Raw genomic sequence first — 18955 nt, 5'->3', positions numbered from 1 at the left:
AGTAAATCTAATTTGTATCTTAATCCTAAGCTCGAACTAAGACCCACGAGCGTGATATGTTCATACCTGCACAAGTACCTTTCGGCACTACATTCATTTCGCTGTCAACTCACTCACTGCACTGGAACTACGACACATTTCACTGATTCTATCCTGATTTCACTAACACTTCAAATCCATTTCACTGTTCAAATACTTTGCACAGCCACTATGAACTATAGAACTTCACTAACACAAACACACTTCACTTACACAATAGACATCACTGACACTACACACTTCACTGACACAACATACTTCATACTTCACTGATACAACGCTTCAAATAACAAAATATCAATTACACCCTTTAAATAGTGTGTATAATATACTACCGTCTATTAGTGAAGTCCTTAAGCCTATTTTTAAATACATTTTTGGTTGTTGGTAAAGCCTTTAGTAAGTCTGCAGGTAAAGCATTCCAGTCCCTGATAGTACGATTGAGAAAAGAAAACTTTCCAGTGTCCGTCCTCTGTCTTCTTTCCCTCAATTTATATGAGTGGTCGTTCTTTGAAGAGTAATTTGGCGCCTGCAACCTATTTTTATTTCCCTCCAGGCTGGCTCACCTCTGTATGTTTTGAACATTGCGTATAATCGAATTCACGTTCTCCTGTCCGTCAGTTTGTCCCATTTTAATGGTGAATTGTTACGACAAAGCTTGAGAGCCCGTTTTTTAATCTTAGTGTCTTAATGTATTTTAAACTGTAAGGATAACCAATCAAAAACCAAATCTCTCTGATGAAATTCTTGCTCCTTTTCCGTGTTCAGTAACAAAATTTATGTTTGGCAGTGACATTATAGTGTTCTGGTTTAAAATTCTTGGCGGTTTTTAGAATTACACAACTAAGCAAAACCAAATTTCTCTTGTAAAATTCTCTGTTTCTCTGTCCATAGTAATACAATTGCAAGCGATTGTTAGATTTTTGTTAGCCAGTGACATGATAACATTCTGTTTTAACATTTTTGGAAGCATATTCCATCCCCAACCAGTAGGCCTAGGCTATATTTTAAGCATGTTTCTATCCAATATTTATAAGCCTTAATTGTACCGTTTGGGAAGATAGCAATAGTTTCATGTAATATGTATAAGGAGTGTGTTCAGTACCGTATTTATGAATTTGTTATTTTTCCAAGTGAATGTTTCTCTCGCTGCGTTGCACGGAGTGGGTAAAATTTCAGTAAAAAAACACTTTAGGGTATATTGTTTTAAAAGTAATATAAGGCATTAGATGAGGGTAGGGGCATATATGTACAAATCCGTATGATATAATCCTATGTACAAAAATAAACGAATTTTTGTGGAAGATAATATCGTGCTGAACGCCTATATGTTTCTCTAAATGAATGCAATGAAAGTGAGCCTATATTGGTTTTTATATATTCATTTTACGTAATTCCACACACATAATATGTATTCACAATTAATCACGGTAGCTTGCGTTCATTTCTAGTGGCTTATATGTGCCATTCAAACTGAAATATAGTAATTTCAGAAATACAGAATCAGTAAAAATTAAGATAGAGTATGAAAGGGCTCTTATGACATATCCAGAAACATGTTATTTACAAAAATACGTCTAAAGATATATAAACTCTTACTCTCTTATGTGGTACCTAAGAGGTTACGTCCATTTTCGGTTTTTCCCCTTCAAAATTTTCTAGAGCTCCTTCAGTGGAGCAGCGTAACCCGGAGTGAGACAAGTGGCCAACAGGCTTGGAGCTCGCAGCACCGAACCCCTTGCAAGGACGCGTTTTGCGTACCTTTTAAATTTCTCCTCCCAATTCTCCTCTTTCAATTCAATTCAATTCAACAGGAGAATGTAACTCCTCTTCTCTTCCCCACACGCCATGTGAAATTTGTTATTTTTAATGTTCTGTTTTTAAATAACAATAAACTGTAGAGCAATGATTTTTTTAGAGCAAGTGATCGTGTTTCAATGACATTTTTTTTCAGAGCAATGACTTTAAAAATGTAATATGAACAATTTTGTTTAAGTTTTTTTCACAACTTTCATTTTTTCTAGCCCTGTGTTTCTTTTCTCTGAAATTATTCATTACAGTTTTTTGTTACATGCAACATGAGCTATTCGCTCTGGAAATCTGCAAGGCTGTTTCACTTCAACTCTGAATAGGCCTAAATTCCTTTATCACGATATCTGACTGCGTTTACAGTTGGCCAAAGACATTTGGAATAAAATATAACAATAATTGTACAATCATAGGAACAGTAAAAAAAATTAGTGTAAATTAACTATGAAATTCAGGGATTTTTAAATGGTAATACGTACAATATTTCTACTGAGTCTTTCACAATATGTAAACACATATTTTTTAATATCATCACAAGTAACTCCATGTCTTTGTAGATATTCGTACCGGTAGTGGAATTTTAGTAGGTTATTTTACGACGCTTTATCAACATCTCAGGTTATACAGGGTGTTTCCGAGGTGGTGTTACAAACTTTCAGGGATGATGGCGAAGGGCACATGTATCAATTTGAGATAAGGAATCATGGTTCGGAAATGACTGAGTCGAAAGTTATAAGCAAAAATAGTTGTGTGGAAATGGAATTGTAATTTGGCACCACGTGCCCTCCTTCCTTTAACCTTTGAAACAGTCGTGGAAAGATGGTATGGGCCGGATGTCTCCTACGTGGGTACTTGTCGATACAATCTGTGAGCTTGTCTACTGTTCCCATTGGCTCATCCGTATTCGAAAATCAGGTATGCATATTCCGCTCTCGTATACTCCTCCATTTCACTAGTACATACCTGTGGAGTAACGGTCAGCGCGTCTGGCCGCGAAACCAGGTGGCCCGGGTTCGATTCCCGGTCGGGGAAAGTTACCTGGTTGAGGTTTTTTCCGGGGTTTTCCCTCAACCCAATATGAGCAAATGCTGGGTAACTTCCGGTGTTGCACCCCGGATTCATTTCACCGGCATTATCACCTTCATCTCATTCAGACGCTTAATGACCAGAGATATTGATAAAGCGTCGTAAAATAACCTATTAAAATAAAAAAAATAATAAAATCCATTTCACTAGGACTGATCGACTGAACACTGCAACTTGTACACAGACACTGCTGTCTACAGACGTGCATATGAGGACCGACCATGTCCGTTACACATTACGCTATCTGCATTGCTTTAGTGTAGTTTCCTGTCCCCACCCCTCAGACAGCGCGCTGAATGGAATATTGTAAGTAGACAACGTAAACAACGTTAGATGAATACAATATGTGTAAGATGTACAGATAAACACACATAAATAAGGTGTACACAGGAATGAAATTGTCATTTCCATACAACTATTTTTGTTTGTAACTTTCGACTCTGTCATTTCCGGAGCAGGGTTCCTTATCTCAAATTGATACATGTGCCCTACGCCATCATCCCTGACAGTTTGTAACACCACCTTGGAAACACCCTGTATATCGTCTGAATAAGATAAAGGTGATAATGCCGGTGAAATGAGTCCGGGGTCTACCACCGAAAGTAGTAGTGAATTTATAGGAAGATTTTCTTGCACCAAAAAGCAAACCTCTCATGTTCGACATTAAATAAATAAATAAATAAATAAATAAATGTTTAAGTAGATTCTTCGCCCAGCGGTTCATAATACCGTGGAATCTCGGCCACCAAGTCACTCAATTGAGTGCGCTCCTTGTATAATGACAATTGACTTAATATACGTCAACATAGGCTATATGTCGCACTTGGAGTTAGGCCACAAAGAGAAAAACACTAGAGGAAGGGGATTCGATCCGGTGCTGTGGAATGAACTTCGTCGTACCTCAGTGGTTAGAGCACTTGGTACGTAGAACCAAGGACCCGTGTTCGATCCCGGAGCCGGAGCGAATTTTTCTCCTCTAATAATCATTGTGCAATATGTAGCTAGTGGGCGATGTATGCAATGGAGGGCTAATTGCCTCATAAGTGGTGCCTTCTTGGTATCACTTGTGAGGTTCAGACCTGTCTTCGGACAGTTGACTAAACAATAACATTATAGCCCTAATTAGGTTCATCCTGTAACCCAACGTTTCTCAAACTATAGCCCGCGGACCACCTGTGGTCCTCGAGTTCTGCCCTTGTGGTCCTTAAAAAAAGACAGAAGAAAAAATAAAATTCAACGAATTACATATCACACTCTAGCTGAAAATCTCAAAGTTTGGAATTGACACATGGCAATCGCCTTTCACTTTTTGTTCCAGTAATAATATTTTATGAAATTTCTTACCCTAACCGTCTACCCACTTCCCACTCTATTCTAGCAACAAAAGATGGCTTTAAAGCACTATGAACGTGGCGTTTCTCCCCTTCTCCTGCATATCTGGCGCCGCGTCTGTAACCCAGCCAGGGATCACCCGAATTCATATCAGAGGAACCTTTTCATGTATTGATGATTTTCTTAATAGTTTTGTCGACACCCAGTATGCAAATTGAAATGGGCACGTACTTTACGTCGTACACCAATAATAGAACGTGCCAAATTGCATCTTTACTTGTTGAAAATCGGACATGTTTCTGCGTTAAGTTTATTTTTTTTATTTTATTGAGTTATTTTACGACGCTGTATCAACATTTAGGTTATTTAGCGTCTGAATGATATGAAGGTGATAATGCCGGTGAAATAAGTCCGGGGTCCAACACCGAAAGTTACCCAGCATTTGCTCATATTGGGTTGAGGGAAAACCCCGGAAAAAACCTCAACCAAATAACTAGCCCCGACCGGGATTCGAACCCGGGCCACCTGGTTTCGCGGCCAGACGCGCTGACCGTTACTCCACAGGTGTGGTTCTGCGTTAAGTGAAGCCAGTTTTCTATTATTTATAATGGGCACTATTTAACAGAGACATGGACAACTGCTAACGTAAGAAGGATTTCAAACAACTGACTGCTAAAGGCAAGTGATGAATCAACCAATGCACAGAATTTGTTATAAGTTACTTGTGATTGGCTACAAAAAAGTATAATTACAAAAGTATTGTAATTAATTATTTATATTTTAAAATATAAGTACACTGGTATTAAAATATGCTGCAAAAATGATAAATTTACTTTCGAAGGGAATAAGAGTAAGGTGGTCCACGGAACTGTTCTGACTTTAAAAAAATGGTCCCCACTTCAGAAAAGTTTGAGAAACGCTGGTGTAGCCTATATGTTCACATCTTGAAATGAATGAATAAATAATTACAATAATTGGAAGAATATGTGGTGATAAGGAAAAAAGATTACAACGAAGTATAAAATTGAAGATAATGAGGACGAAGTAGAAGGCACAAGGAACAAAACTAAAAGGAAATGCGAAATAAGAAATAGAAAGGGAAAATGATAAAAGAGTAATAACAAAAAAGGAACGGAGATTTGAGAAGGAATGTCGAGCGCTAGGTGGAGCAGGTTCCTGGTAACGCAAAGAACAAGTGCACGAGACATTGCGGAGGGTGGGAGGTCACGGTGCGAGTGGGGAGGGGGCATTTCGTCATGGTGTCGTGTGTTGCGTCCGCCGTGATAGGCTCTCCAGCTCCATAAAACTCCACCTATTATTTGTCATTTCACGTGATACAATACAACAATTGTCCTTGCGTCCCATTGGCCGAGACTGGGAAAAAAGGAGTTGAAAGTGTAGATGCAGTATGGAGATAAAAGGAATCAGAAACACTTGTCAATAATTTTGATTTATCTCACGGGCCCCCGTCGGCATTTCAGACACGTCACACACTTGGCAATTAAAGGCATCGGGTCTCGGCGTAGCGGTGGAAGATTCCCGGGCAGGGCGTTTAATTGGCTGTTACGGACCATCCACCAGAAAGAAACAAAAACGTGAATCAACAAATAGGGAGAAAAAATATTCTTTTAACCTGTTGTAGGCCTTTGTCAGAACGTGCACAAATATAACACAGCAGACCATTATGAACACATCGTTAGACACTCGTCTTACCACGCAGGAGATCCGGGTTCAAATCCTCTGAGAATTACGATGAATAAAGACGTTGTGTAACATGTAAAATCGACGCTGTAAAACGATTTGACATTTCCCCTGTTAAAGTTAATACAGTGCATATATTCTTTTCAATTCTTCCATAAAAATCTTGGCATTCACATGGATAATAATTAGGGACCGTATTCTGTCCCAGGGCATACGGATATAAAGATATAGACTATATTGACGTGACGTCATATTTTGCGCGTGGCACAGGTACTTTCGAGAACGCTTGCATCTTGTTTGTGCTGCATTTGATGTTCTTTTAATGATTCTAAACTTGACCTTGGGGACTGTTGAAAATGCATTCAAGTGATAAAGATTGATACTACGATGATATTTCCTACAATTTAAATTATTTGTTCATTTATTTATTTTATTATTTCTATTTGTACTGGCAGAGTTAAGACAATAAGGCCTTCTCTTCCATTGACCAGTATAAAATAGATAGAAAATTAATAATAATAATAATAATAATAATAATAATAATAATAATAATATAATAATAATAATAATAAATAATGTTACTGCTGGGTAACTTTCGGTGTTGGACCCCGGGCTCATTTCACCGGCATTATCACCTTCATCTCATTCAGACGCTAAATAACCTGAGATGTTGATACAGCGTCGTAAAATAACCTAATAGTAATAATAATAATAATAATAATAATAATAATAATAATAATAATAATAATACTAGTAGTAAAGGCAAATGGAGTGGGTATAATTATATATAATTCTAAGAATTAAAGAATTACAATTTAGTGTTAAATAAGATAATTTGGATCGAAGGAATGTTTAACATAACTAGGCCTGATGTAGAAAAATTGATATAGGCTAGTATTAAAAATAAATACTCTTACTTACTTACTTACTTACTTACTTACTTACTTACTTACTTACTTACTTACTTACTTACTTACTTACTTACTTACGGCTTTTAAGGAACCCGGAGGTTCTTTGCCGCCCTCACATAAGCCCGCCATCGGTCCCTATCATGTGCAAGATTAATCCAGTCTCTATCATCATATCCCACCTCCCTCAAATTCATTAAAATATTATCCTCCCATCTACGTCTCGGCCTCCCCAAATGTCCTTTTCCCTCCGGGCTCCCAACTAACATTCTATAGGCTGGGTTATGTATTTCTTGATACGCCCATACGTGCTACATGCCCTGCCCATCTCAAACGTCTGGATTTAAAGTTCCTAATTATGTCAGGTGAAGAATACAATGCGTGCAGTTCTGCGTCGTGCAACGTTCTCCATTCTCCTGTAACTTCATCCCTCTTAGTCCGGAATATTTTCCTAAGCACCTTATTCTCAAACACCCTTAACCTCTGTTCCTCTCTCAAAGTAAGAGTCCAAATTTCACAACCATACAGAACAGCCGGTAATATAACTGTTTATAAAAAAAATAAATGCTCTACAAAAGTAATATTTGAAGAAAGATCATATTCTAAAGACGAAAAACAGTCTCTCTGACAATCGGCTTTTGAAAATAGTCAATGTCTGTCAGACCTTTACACTATATGAGCCTTTCAGAGCAGAAGTGGTGTAAGTCAAAATTGGGTAATCAGGTTTAGGCCTAAAGTAAAAATTCTGTAAAATACAGCGCAAAGTAGCAATTAATATGTCCTTCGTGCTATCCACTGACTACTAAGAGTTTAAATAAATTGAATATTAATTGCTACTTTGCGCTGTATTTTACAGAATGTTTACTTTAACCCTCATTATCCATTTTTGACTTACACCACTTCTGCTCTGAACGGCTTATATTAGTAGACTAAAATACACTATTTTAACTATCATAAAGAATGAAGACTTAAAACGTTATTTCTACTATTTTACACAGTTTACAAAATAAGTGGGATATAATATTATGAAATAAAATACCTTGCATTACAATACACAACACATTACATATGATGATGTAGTCAGACAATAAGCCTGTTATAATATGACGTCTGAACATCACCTTCGCCGTTCAGTGTCTAATCTTAACTTATGTCTATATTACTTCTAGGAATTTCTCACGAAAGAAATGACTTCATTCATTCGTTCCTTCCTTCACGAATAAATGAACGGATGAAGGAACTTCTGAATGAATGAATGAATGAATGAATGAATAAATGAACGGATGAAGGAACTTATGAATGAATGAATGAATGAATAAATGAACGGATGAAGGAACTTCTGAATGAATGAATGAATGAATGAATGAATGAATGAATGAATAAATGAACGGATGAAGGAACTTCTGAATGAATGAATGAATGAATAAATGAACGGATGAAGGAACTTATGAATGAATGAATGAATGAATGAATGAATGAATGAACGGATGAAGGAACTTCTGAATGAATGAATGAATAAATGAACGGATGAAGGAACTTATGAATGAATGAATGAATGAATAAATGAACGGATGAAGGAACTTCTGAATGAATGAATGAATGAATAAATGAACGGATGAAGGAACTTCTGAATGAATGAATGAATGAATAAATGAACGGATGAAGGAACTTATGAATGAATGAATGAATGAATAAATGAACGGATGAAGGAACTTCTGAATGAATGAATGAATAAATGAACGGATGAAGGAACTTCTGAATGAATGAATGAATGAATGAATGAATGAATAAATAAATAAATGAACGTATGAAGGAACTTATGAATGAATGAATGAATGAATGAATGAATGAATAAATGAACGGATGAAGGAACTTCTGAATGAATGAATGAATGAATGAATGAATGAATGAATGAATGAATGAATGAATAAATGAACGGATGAAGGAACTTATGAATGAATGAATGAATGAATAAATGAACGGATGAAGGCACTTCTGAATGAATGAATGAATGAATGAATGAACGGATGAAGGAACTTCTGAATGAATGAATAAATGAATAAATGAACGGATGAAGGAACTTCAGAATGAATGAATGAATGAATAAATGAACGGATGAAGGAACTTCTGAATGAATGAATGAATGAATGAATGAATGAATGAATGAATGAATGAATGAATGAATGAACGGATGAAGGAACTTCTGAATGAATGAATGAATGAATGAATGAATGAATGAACGGATGAAGGAACTTCTGAATGAATGAATGAATGAATGAATGAATGAATATATGAATGAATGAATGAATGAATGAATGAACGAACGGATGAAGGAACTTCTGAATGAATGAATGAATGAATGAATGAATGAATGAATGAATGAATGAATGAATGAATGAATGAATGAATGAATGTCCTAGGAAAAAAACAAACGAACGAAAGTGACCTTTAATTAATTTTAACAAAAGAGTTACAGACTCTCAATTCACTGATGCAGAAGCCAATTTACCTTCGTGTAGGATATACCAAGGCAGACAGCTGCATGATTAACATAGGTACGAAAGAAATGACTTCATTCATTCGTTCCTTCCTTCACGAATAAATGAACGGATGAAGGAACTTCTGAATGAATGAATGAATGAATAAATGAACGGATGAAGGAACTTATGAATGAATGAATGAATGAATAAATGAACGGATGAAGGAACTTCTGAATGAATGAATGAATGAATGAATGAATAAATGAACGGATGAAGGAACTTCTGAATGAACGAATGAATGAATAAATGAACGGATGAAGGAACTTATGAATGAATGAATGAATGAATGAATGAATAAATGAACGGATGAAGGAACTTCTGAATGAATGAATAAATGAACGGATGAAGGAACTTATGAATGAATGAATGAATGAATGAATGAATGAACGGATGAAGGAACTTCTGAATGAATGAATGAATGAATAAATGAACGGATGAAGGAACTTCTGAATGAATGAATGAATGAATGAATAAATGAACGGATGAAGGAACTTATGAATGAATGAATGAATAAATGAACGGATGAAGGAACTTCTGAATGAATGAATGAATGAATGAATGAATGAATGAATAAATGAACGGATGAAGGAACTTCTGAATGAATGAATGAATGAATAAATAAATGAACGGATGAAGGAACTTATGAATGAATGAATGAATGAATGAATAAATGAACGGATGAAGGAACTTCTGAATGAATGAATGAATGAATGAATGAATAAATGAACGGATGAAGGAACTTATGAATGAATGAATGAATGAATAAATGAACGGATGAAGGAACTTCTGAATGAATGAATGAATGAATGAATGAACGGATGAAGGAACTTCTGAATGAATGAATAAATGAATAAATGAACGGATGAAGGAACTTCAGAATGAATGAATGAATGAATAAATGAACGGATGAAGGAACTTCTGAATGAATGAATGAATGAATGAATGAATGAATGAATGAATGAATGAATGAATGAATGAATGAATGAATGAATGAATAAATGAACGGATGAAGGAACTTCTGAATGAATGAATGAATGAATGAATGAACGGATGAAGGAACTTCTGAATGAATGAATGAATGAATGAATGAATGAATATATGAATGAATGAATGAATGAATGAACGAACGGATGAAGGAACTTCTGAATGAATGAATGAATGAATGAATGAATGAATGAATGAATGAATGAATGAATGAATGAATGAATGAATGAATGAATGTCCTAGGAAAAAAACAAACGAACGAAAGTGACCTTTAATTAATTTTAACAAAAGAGTTACAGACTCTCAATTCACTGATGCAGAAGCCAATTTACCTTCGTGTAGGATATACCAAGGCAGACAGCTGCGTGATTAACATAGGTACTATAAATCAGGTTATAGGCCTATTGCTGGAAGAAGTGAATGTTTGAAGCATTAGTCAAGTTTTTCCGATATGTAAACCAAAGTATTGTTACATGCTTCTGTTTGTTTACAGGTGAAGCTAGATCCGACAACATTCTACATTTCGAGCTGGTCGTAACGTAATCAACCAGACGACTGGACAACTACGAACCAAATTCATGGAACCGATCCACGATTGCCCAGGCAAGAGAAGTTTGGTGCTGTAGAGCGATTGGTGGATGGAGTATTTCTAGAAGGAGAACTTTATCGTAATAATTAACTCGGTACAATTGCACTAAAGTATAAATAATATTTTTTCTTACAAAAAGTGAAATGAGAAAGTATTTGACATTTACAGAGTATTGTTTATTTTGAAATTAACATTGGTGTGTAGTGGAGTAGTGGAAAGGCAATTTGACACAGTTTTTCATTAGAAATAAAGTACAACTACTATATAAGCATAATTAGAAAATACAGGGTGATCCGTTTGGTTATGGATAAAATAAAAACTCCGTAAAACATTTACTACTGAACTTTATTTGTTGAAACTTTGTGCATACAACACTGAAAGATGGGAGATTCCTCAGAGCTCAACATGACCCCCATTGCGCACCCTGCACAACTCATAACGGCGATGTAATTCAGCCCATGTCCGTTGTAACATAAGAGGGGTGATTTGATGAAAAGCTTGAGTAATTTTTACTCTCAGACCATCAATTTTCCTGGGTTTCTGTGAATAGACAATGTCTTTAACAAAACCCCACACGAAGAAATCAGGAGGGGTTAGAGATAGCTGCTTCTCGTACTGCGTTTCGCCTGCGACCTCCTGCATGTTTTTTTAACACAATCTGTTTCTACAAATGTTCGATAGCACAACATTATGGAATCGTATTTAGGTACATTAAGCACACCATACTCGCGTCGAAATTCCCTCTGAACTCTTTTAACACTCTCAAAATTAGCATACCAAAGAACACATTGTGCCCGCTGTTGATTTGTAGTAGCTATTTTAATTATCTACGATTTTCATTTGTTCTTTCAGATTATGCATTGTTGATTATCATATGGAAACTCCCATCTTTTCATCATAATATAACCAGCAAGAAATTGTTCCTACTATCATAATAGCTTTATAATAATAAATTAATATTATCCATACCCAAACGGATCAGACTGTATGTAGTCTATGATTTATTTAGCCTATTGTTTACGCCTATTTGCAAAGTAATATAGAGGGTGGAAGTAATATAACTGTGCAGATTTTATCAGTTCAGAGTACAATAAAATATTACAATATCATATTAGTCTGTCCAAAATGAAAACTGTTCTCAGAAAAAAAAATCCCCTAAATGTTCACATGGTTTCACTCGATTAATACTATCCGTGCGATTATGAATTTTACTTTTAACAATAGATAAACTCTTAAGGAATCATTTACCCCTTTGCAGATTTTCATTAAAATTGACGGTGCCATTTAAAAAAATGGACTCATTGGCACATCCTTTATAAATGAAAGGCACAGTACTTGAAAATATGTTCAAAATACTTCTTCTTTGATACCCAACAACTTTTGTATAAACACTTTTTTCATATATTTATAAATAAGAAACTTACAAATATTGTTCCATACTTTTCGCTCACCCCGTATACCTAGGCCTACAGAATGGGTTGAAAGTCGCTTTCCCCAAACACTTCCTTACATTTAATTAGGCTACATTCAATTTACATTTCACTACACATTTCGTTACAGATTTTTTTTCACAACGTTTAGACACTGATTTTCAGATGGCAGAACATAACTGACGATTTTAATCGATTTTCACGAATGACTGTTCGATCATCAGTCGCAACTGAAGCAGATCCTGAACATCAGGAAGTCTTGTCTCAAAATCTGCTATCACCAATGCTGCGTTCGTACTTGCTTCACGAACGTTGTAGCACAAAAACACGTTGTTCTGTGGTTAATTTGTGATTCATTGCAAGAAACTAGCAGTTATTGCACAGAGACGCAACCAAACATAATAAAACAAAATAATAACGAGATATGACATCGGAAAAACAGTTGACGCATGACTTATTACACCAGCTATTCGTTTATTGAAGTTATGACATCTGTATGTGTGTACAAGTATGAAATCTGAGAACGAATATTGGGGAAAGCGACTTTTGACCCACCTTGTATAGCTTATATTTTTAATATTTCCGTGAATGTCAAGCAAACTCTGTAGTTACTTTTAGTATTTTGGGTCTGGTTAACACAAAGGAAACATACGATGAAAGAGTAATGGAACGGAGAAAAATTCTCTCCGGCGCCGGGATTTGAACCCGGGTTTTCAGCTCTCCGTTCCATTACTCTTTCATCGTATTATGACGCAGAATATCTGCATGGAAATATCATATGTACTTCGGTACATTAAAATAATATATATATGATATGCGTAAATCACTTCGTGATTTAAGACGGCGCTTATTCCGTCGGATCCCGGCCAACTAGTCACTCATATCGAGTGCACCTCAGCACATGTGTGGACTTCGGTCCTGCGTTCATTGACATCTATGACGTAGTGCAGAGGGCGGCCACTAGAGGGAACCCAAGAGTTGGAGCTTAATCTGAGACGATTCTAACCGGCGTCGGGGTTGTATCCGGTGTGGCTTAGTGGATAAAGCATCAGCACGTAGAGCTGAAAACCCGGGTTCAAATCCCGGCGCCGGAGAGAATTTTTCTCCGTTCCATTACTCTTTCATCGTATGATGACGCAGAATATCTGCATGGAAATATCATATGTACTTCGGTACATTAAAATAATATATATATATGATATTCGTAAATCACTTCGTGATTTAAGACGGCGCTTATTCCGTCGGATCCCGGCCAACTAGTCACTCATATCGAGTGCACCTCAGCACATGTGTGGACTTCGTTCCTGCGTTCATTGACATCTATGACGTAGTGCAGAGGGCGGCCACTAGAGGGAACCCAAGAGTTGGAGCTTAATCTGAGACGATTCTAACCGGCGTCGGGGTTGTATCCGGTGTGGCTTAGTGGATAAAGCATCAGCACGTAGAGCTGAAAACCGGGGTTCAAATCCCGGCGCCGGAGAGAATTTTTCTCCGTTCCATTACTCTTTATCATATGATGACGCAGAATATCTGCATGGAAATATCATATGTACTTCGGTACATTAAAATAATATATATATGATATTCGTAAATCACTTCGTGATTTAAGACGGCGCTTATTCCGTCGGATCCCGGCCAACTAGTCACTCATATCGAGTGCACCTCAGCACATGTGTGGACTTCGGTCCTGCGTTCATAGACATCTATGACGTAGTGCAGAGGGCGGCCACTAGAGGGAACCCAAGAGTTGGAGCTTAATCTGAGACGATTCTAACCGGCGTCGGGGTTGTATCCGGTGTGGCTTAGTGAATAAAGCATCAGCACGTAGAGCTGAAAACCCGGGTTCAAATCCCGGCGCCGGAGAGAATTTTTTTCCGTTCCATTACTCTTTCATCGTATGATGACGCAGAATATCTGCATGGAAATTTCATATGTACTTCGGTACATTAAAATAATATATATATGATATGCGTAATTCACTTCGTGATTTAAGACAGCGCTTATTCCGTCGGATCCCGGCCAACTAGTCACTCATATCGAGTGCACCTCAGCACATGTGTGGACTTCGGTCCTGCGTTCATCTATGACGTAGTGCAGAGGGCGGCCACTAGAGGGAACCCAAGAGTTGGAGCTTAATCTGAGACGATTCTAACCGGCGTCTGAGTTGTATCCGGTGTGGCTTAGTGGATAAAGCATCAGCACGTAGAGCTGAAAACCCGGGTTCAAATCCCGGCGCCGGAGAGAATTTTTCTCCGTTCCATTACTCTTTCATCGTATGATGACGCAGAATATCTGCATGGAAATATCATATGTACTTCGGTACATTAAAATAATATATACAAATGAAACAGTTCATTTATTGTGGATAAACGGTTTTTGAAAAAAATGTACCGAAATAAAAAAAATTAAAACCGAGAAAAACTGATTCCCATGATTTTTCTTTTTTCAAAACTGTTCATTCAGAATACATGACAATTTTTGTGTGAATACACCAGACAAAAAAGACAAAAGTTAGAAATGGATTTTGCTTTGACACTCATGGAAATATTGAAAAAAAAATGTACTGTATATATTGATATTAAATTTTAGCTTAAAAAAGTGAAACTTAACCCTTCAATTGGCAAAATTCCGTCCGTGTCGGACTGTAAAGAAAACAACTATCGCAATGTCCATATTTTATATGTTGTACAATATTATAGTATTGTGAAATTTCAGTTTACCTACAAATTTTTTTCTAATTGTAAAAACATTTTCTGAAAGTCTTCTTTAGATATTCATAACATTTTTTTAAGTAACGTACACCCGAATTTCATGAAATTAACATTGTCGAGAAGGACAGTGCCTTCTCACCTGTACTCTATCGCCTCCCTTCAATCTGTACAGCTCTATCACTTCTACTCAGTATACGTGTAACAAACAGATACAGTAGTTTGTCACTACTTTGTGAAAAAAAAATAGTTGTTATTATATGAAATGGTTAAGAAGGATAGGTGTATAGCCTATGCTGTTTACAGGGTACTGTTTATTTTTATATAATTATATTATAAAATGAATTAATTATTAATTTGGCGTAATTTTACTATAATATTATATTTTTATTATAAAACCTGTAATAAGAAAGTTGTTTCACTTATGTAAAATTGTTTATTTGTAAACTAACATTTGTACGTACAGATTACCTAATTGAATTGAACTATACTTCCGTAAAATAAAGTATTATAATTGTATGTAGTGAAATTGTATTATGTCTATTAAGGGCATCTTTCAATTATACAGGGTGCTCCATATATGTCACTCCCCTGACATCACAAGCACAACGACATTTTCTGTTATACCCCGTGCACAGTTACTACGAAATCGGCCGCCATTTCTACGGTACTAACTTTAGTTTATAAAACCTGTTCAGCAGAGAAAACGTTTATAATCGACTTAGAAATGAATACAGTTCCACATTACCTGTGTCACAAGAGATGTCCTCCTAATGCCTAAAACATTTTCGACATCTCCCAAGATTATTCTGAAATATTCGCCCCTGTGTTCTCAAACGATTATAATTAACAAAATAGCGTCCACTACAATATGCACGAATGAGTAATCCCTTCAGCAGCTCATGTTGGATTTTTTTTCACAAAAACTGTTTACCGTGGAAGTATTTCTAAAAACAGTGTTTGATAGGAAGCACTCCTCCAAAATTGTTTGGTAGGAAGTAGACTGCTTCTAAAAGAGTTTCTTAAAGATAGGATTAAAAATTGGGCGTGGAACAATAAATTGTACGAACAGTTTGATAAGAAGGATGTATGTCTAACCCTAACTCACGCGAAATTTTATCGGTCAGCTTTTTATGCTAAAGAGAAAGACTGTGAATAATTTCGTAAAATATGAAAGTGTTGCCTAATATTTTATTTTTTTTTCTTCTTCTTTGCCTAGGTAGGTTTTGGTCGCTTGGACGACAGCTTTCCATCTTGATCTATCCTCCACTAATTCATTTCATCCTCTTACATCCATAGTTTCCAAGTCCTTTGTAACTCCTTCTTAATTTTGGTCTTCACTCTCTTCTTCTATTATGTATTCTCTCTTCCAGCATTCTTTTAGGATTTCTATTCTCCGGGATTTTATATAGTCTAGGTGTCCTAGCCACCTCAGTTTTTAGGATTTCACAAATCTGACTGTCTTGTCCTCCAGTAAGATTATGCAGCCCTTGATTGTTTCGTATTCCCTATTCGTTTTGTTCCCTTACTTACTTACAAATGGCTTTTAAGGAACCTGAAAGTTCATTGCCGCCCTCACATAAGCCCGCCATCGGTCCCTATCCTGTGCAAGTTTAATGCAGTCTCTATCATCACACCCCACCTCCCTCAAATCCATTTTAATATTATCCTCCCATCTACGTCTCGGTCTTCCTAAAAGTCTTTTTCCCTCCGGTCTCCCAACTAACACTCTATATGCATTTCTGGATTCGCCCATACGTGCTACCTGCCCTGCCCATCTCAGACGTCTGGATTTTATGTTCCTAATTATGTCAGGTGAAGAATACAATGCGTGCAGTTCTGTGTTGTGTAACTTTCTCCATTCTCCTGTAACTTCATCCCTCTTAGCCCCAAATATTTTCCTAAGCACCTTATTCTCAAACACCCTTAACCTATGTTCCGCTCTCAAAGTGAGAGTCCAAGTTTCACAACCATACAGAACAACCGGTAATATAACTGTTTTATAAATTCTAACTTTCAGATTTTTGGACAGCAGACTGGATGGTAAGAGCTTCTCAGCCGAATAATAACACGCATTTCCCATATTTATTCTGCGTTTAATTTCCTCCCGAGTGTCATTTATATTTGTTACTGTTGCTTCAAGATATTTGAATATTTCCACCTCTTCGAAGGATAAATCTCCAATTTTTATATTTCCATTTCGTACAATATTCTGGTCATGAGACATAATCATATACTTCGTCTTTTCGGGATTTACTTCCAAACCGATCGCTTTACTTGCTTCAAGTAAAATTTCCCTGATGGATCCATATATTCTCCGTAAGATTTTTCCTTCGAAAGAAATTGCCCAACATTTTATTAATCTAAATGTTCCTATCACACCTTTTTATAGAGGATTTAGTTACTTAACTTAATGCAAATGTAGGCCTACTTACTTACAAATGGCTTTTAAGAAACCCGCAGATTCATTGCCGCCCTCACATAAGCCCGCCAACGGTCCCTATCCTGTGCAAGATTAATCCAGTCTCTATCATCATATCCCACTTTCCTCAAATCCTCCCCAAAGATATTTTTTCTTCTGGCCTCCCAACTAACACTCTATATGCATTTCTGAATTCGGCCATACGTGCTACATGTCCTGCCTATCTCAAATGTTTGGATTTAATGTTCCTAATTATGTCAGGTGAAGAATACAGTCCGTGCAGTTCTGCGTTATGTAACTTTCTTCATTCTCCTGTAACTTCATTCATCTTAGCCCCAAATGTTTTCCTACTCGAAGTAAGAGTCCAAGTTTCACAGCCATACAGAACAACCGTTAATATAACTTTACTGTTTTATAAATTCTAACTTTCAGATTTCTTGACAGCAGACTAGATGACAAAAGCTTCTCAACCGAATAATAACAGGCATTTCCCGTATTTAATTTCCTTGCGAGTGTCATTTATATTTGTTACTGTTGCTCCAAGATATTTGAATTTTTCCACCTCTTCGAAGGATAAATCTCCAATTTTTATATTTCCATTCCGTGATGCATGTACGTAAAATGAAAATATTACATTGCTGTGTTTACAAAATACGCAGGCTAATCAGATTTGTCATTTACGTGACACCGATTATATTTTATATAAAATTTGTTACAACTTTGAGTAAAATAGGACCTTTCCATTACTATATAAAATGTGCAGCTAGAAAGGGTGTGGCATTTAGATGACGCCGTTTACTTTTTTATACAACTAGTTGTATGAAATAAGTTTTTACCGTCCATACAAAACCTTAATCTAGGTCAGTTTTCTATGAAAATGGAGTTAGCAAAGCAATTGGAACCTAATTTAAATATACGCGTACGAGAGATGGAGAGCAAGAGAGAGGATCAGAGAGAGGGTTAGGGCGGGAGAGGGAAGGCGGGGGGGGGGGGAGGGCAGAGGAGAGGATGAAATTTCCAGAACTCTGCCGGCCCCTATTTACGCTATGATGGTTTTACTCTATAATGCTATACACCTCTCTCTCCCTCAATACAAATTATTGCCAGTGACTGATAAAGCTAAATAGTATGCAAATGAGTGGAAACCACAGGATTCACAGCCAAACCACACACCGTCAGTACCATCACAGGCGCACCAACACAACACACACAAAAAAACGACGTAATCTCGCTCCCCTTGCCCCCCTCTCTCTGCTACGTCATTCACACGTCACCACAATCTGAAAATTTTAAATGGGGATCTAAATTGGATGCACTGTGGTCCCCGGATAGTACGCTGTTAAAAATGCTTTCACATATATAAAGCACTAACTAATATAAGTTGGTATTAATCTGTGATGGCACACT

At 36.6% G+C, this 18955-nt stretch overlaps 1 long non-coding RNA gene across 1 annotated transcript in view; it reads left to right on the top strand.

Annotated features, from left to right (window-relative positions):
- LOC138704646 (uncharacterized) overlaps positions 1-15645 on the top strand; it is a 1589272-nt gene extending 1573627 nt beyond the window's left edge. The window contains exon 16 of the long non-coding RNA XR_011333384.1: positions 10893-15645. This is a non-coding gene — a long non-coding RNA (uncharacterized lncRNA). The remainder of the gene's footprint in view (positions 1-10892) is intronic.
- Positions 15646-18955: the final 3310 nt, after the last annotated feature.

This window comes from Periplaneta americana, chromosome 8 (assembly GCF_040183065.1).
Source record: "Periplaneta americana isolate PAMFEO1 chromosome 8, P.americana_PAMFEO1_priV1, whole genome shotgun sequence".
NCBI lineage: Eukaryota > Metazoa > Arthropoda > Insecta > Blattodea > Blattidae > Periplaneta > Periplaneta americana.
This window is presented reverse-complemented; position numbering and strand designations above follow the sequence as displayed.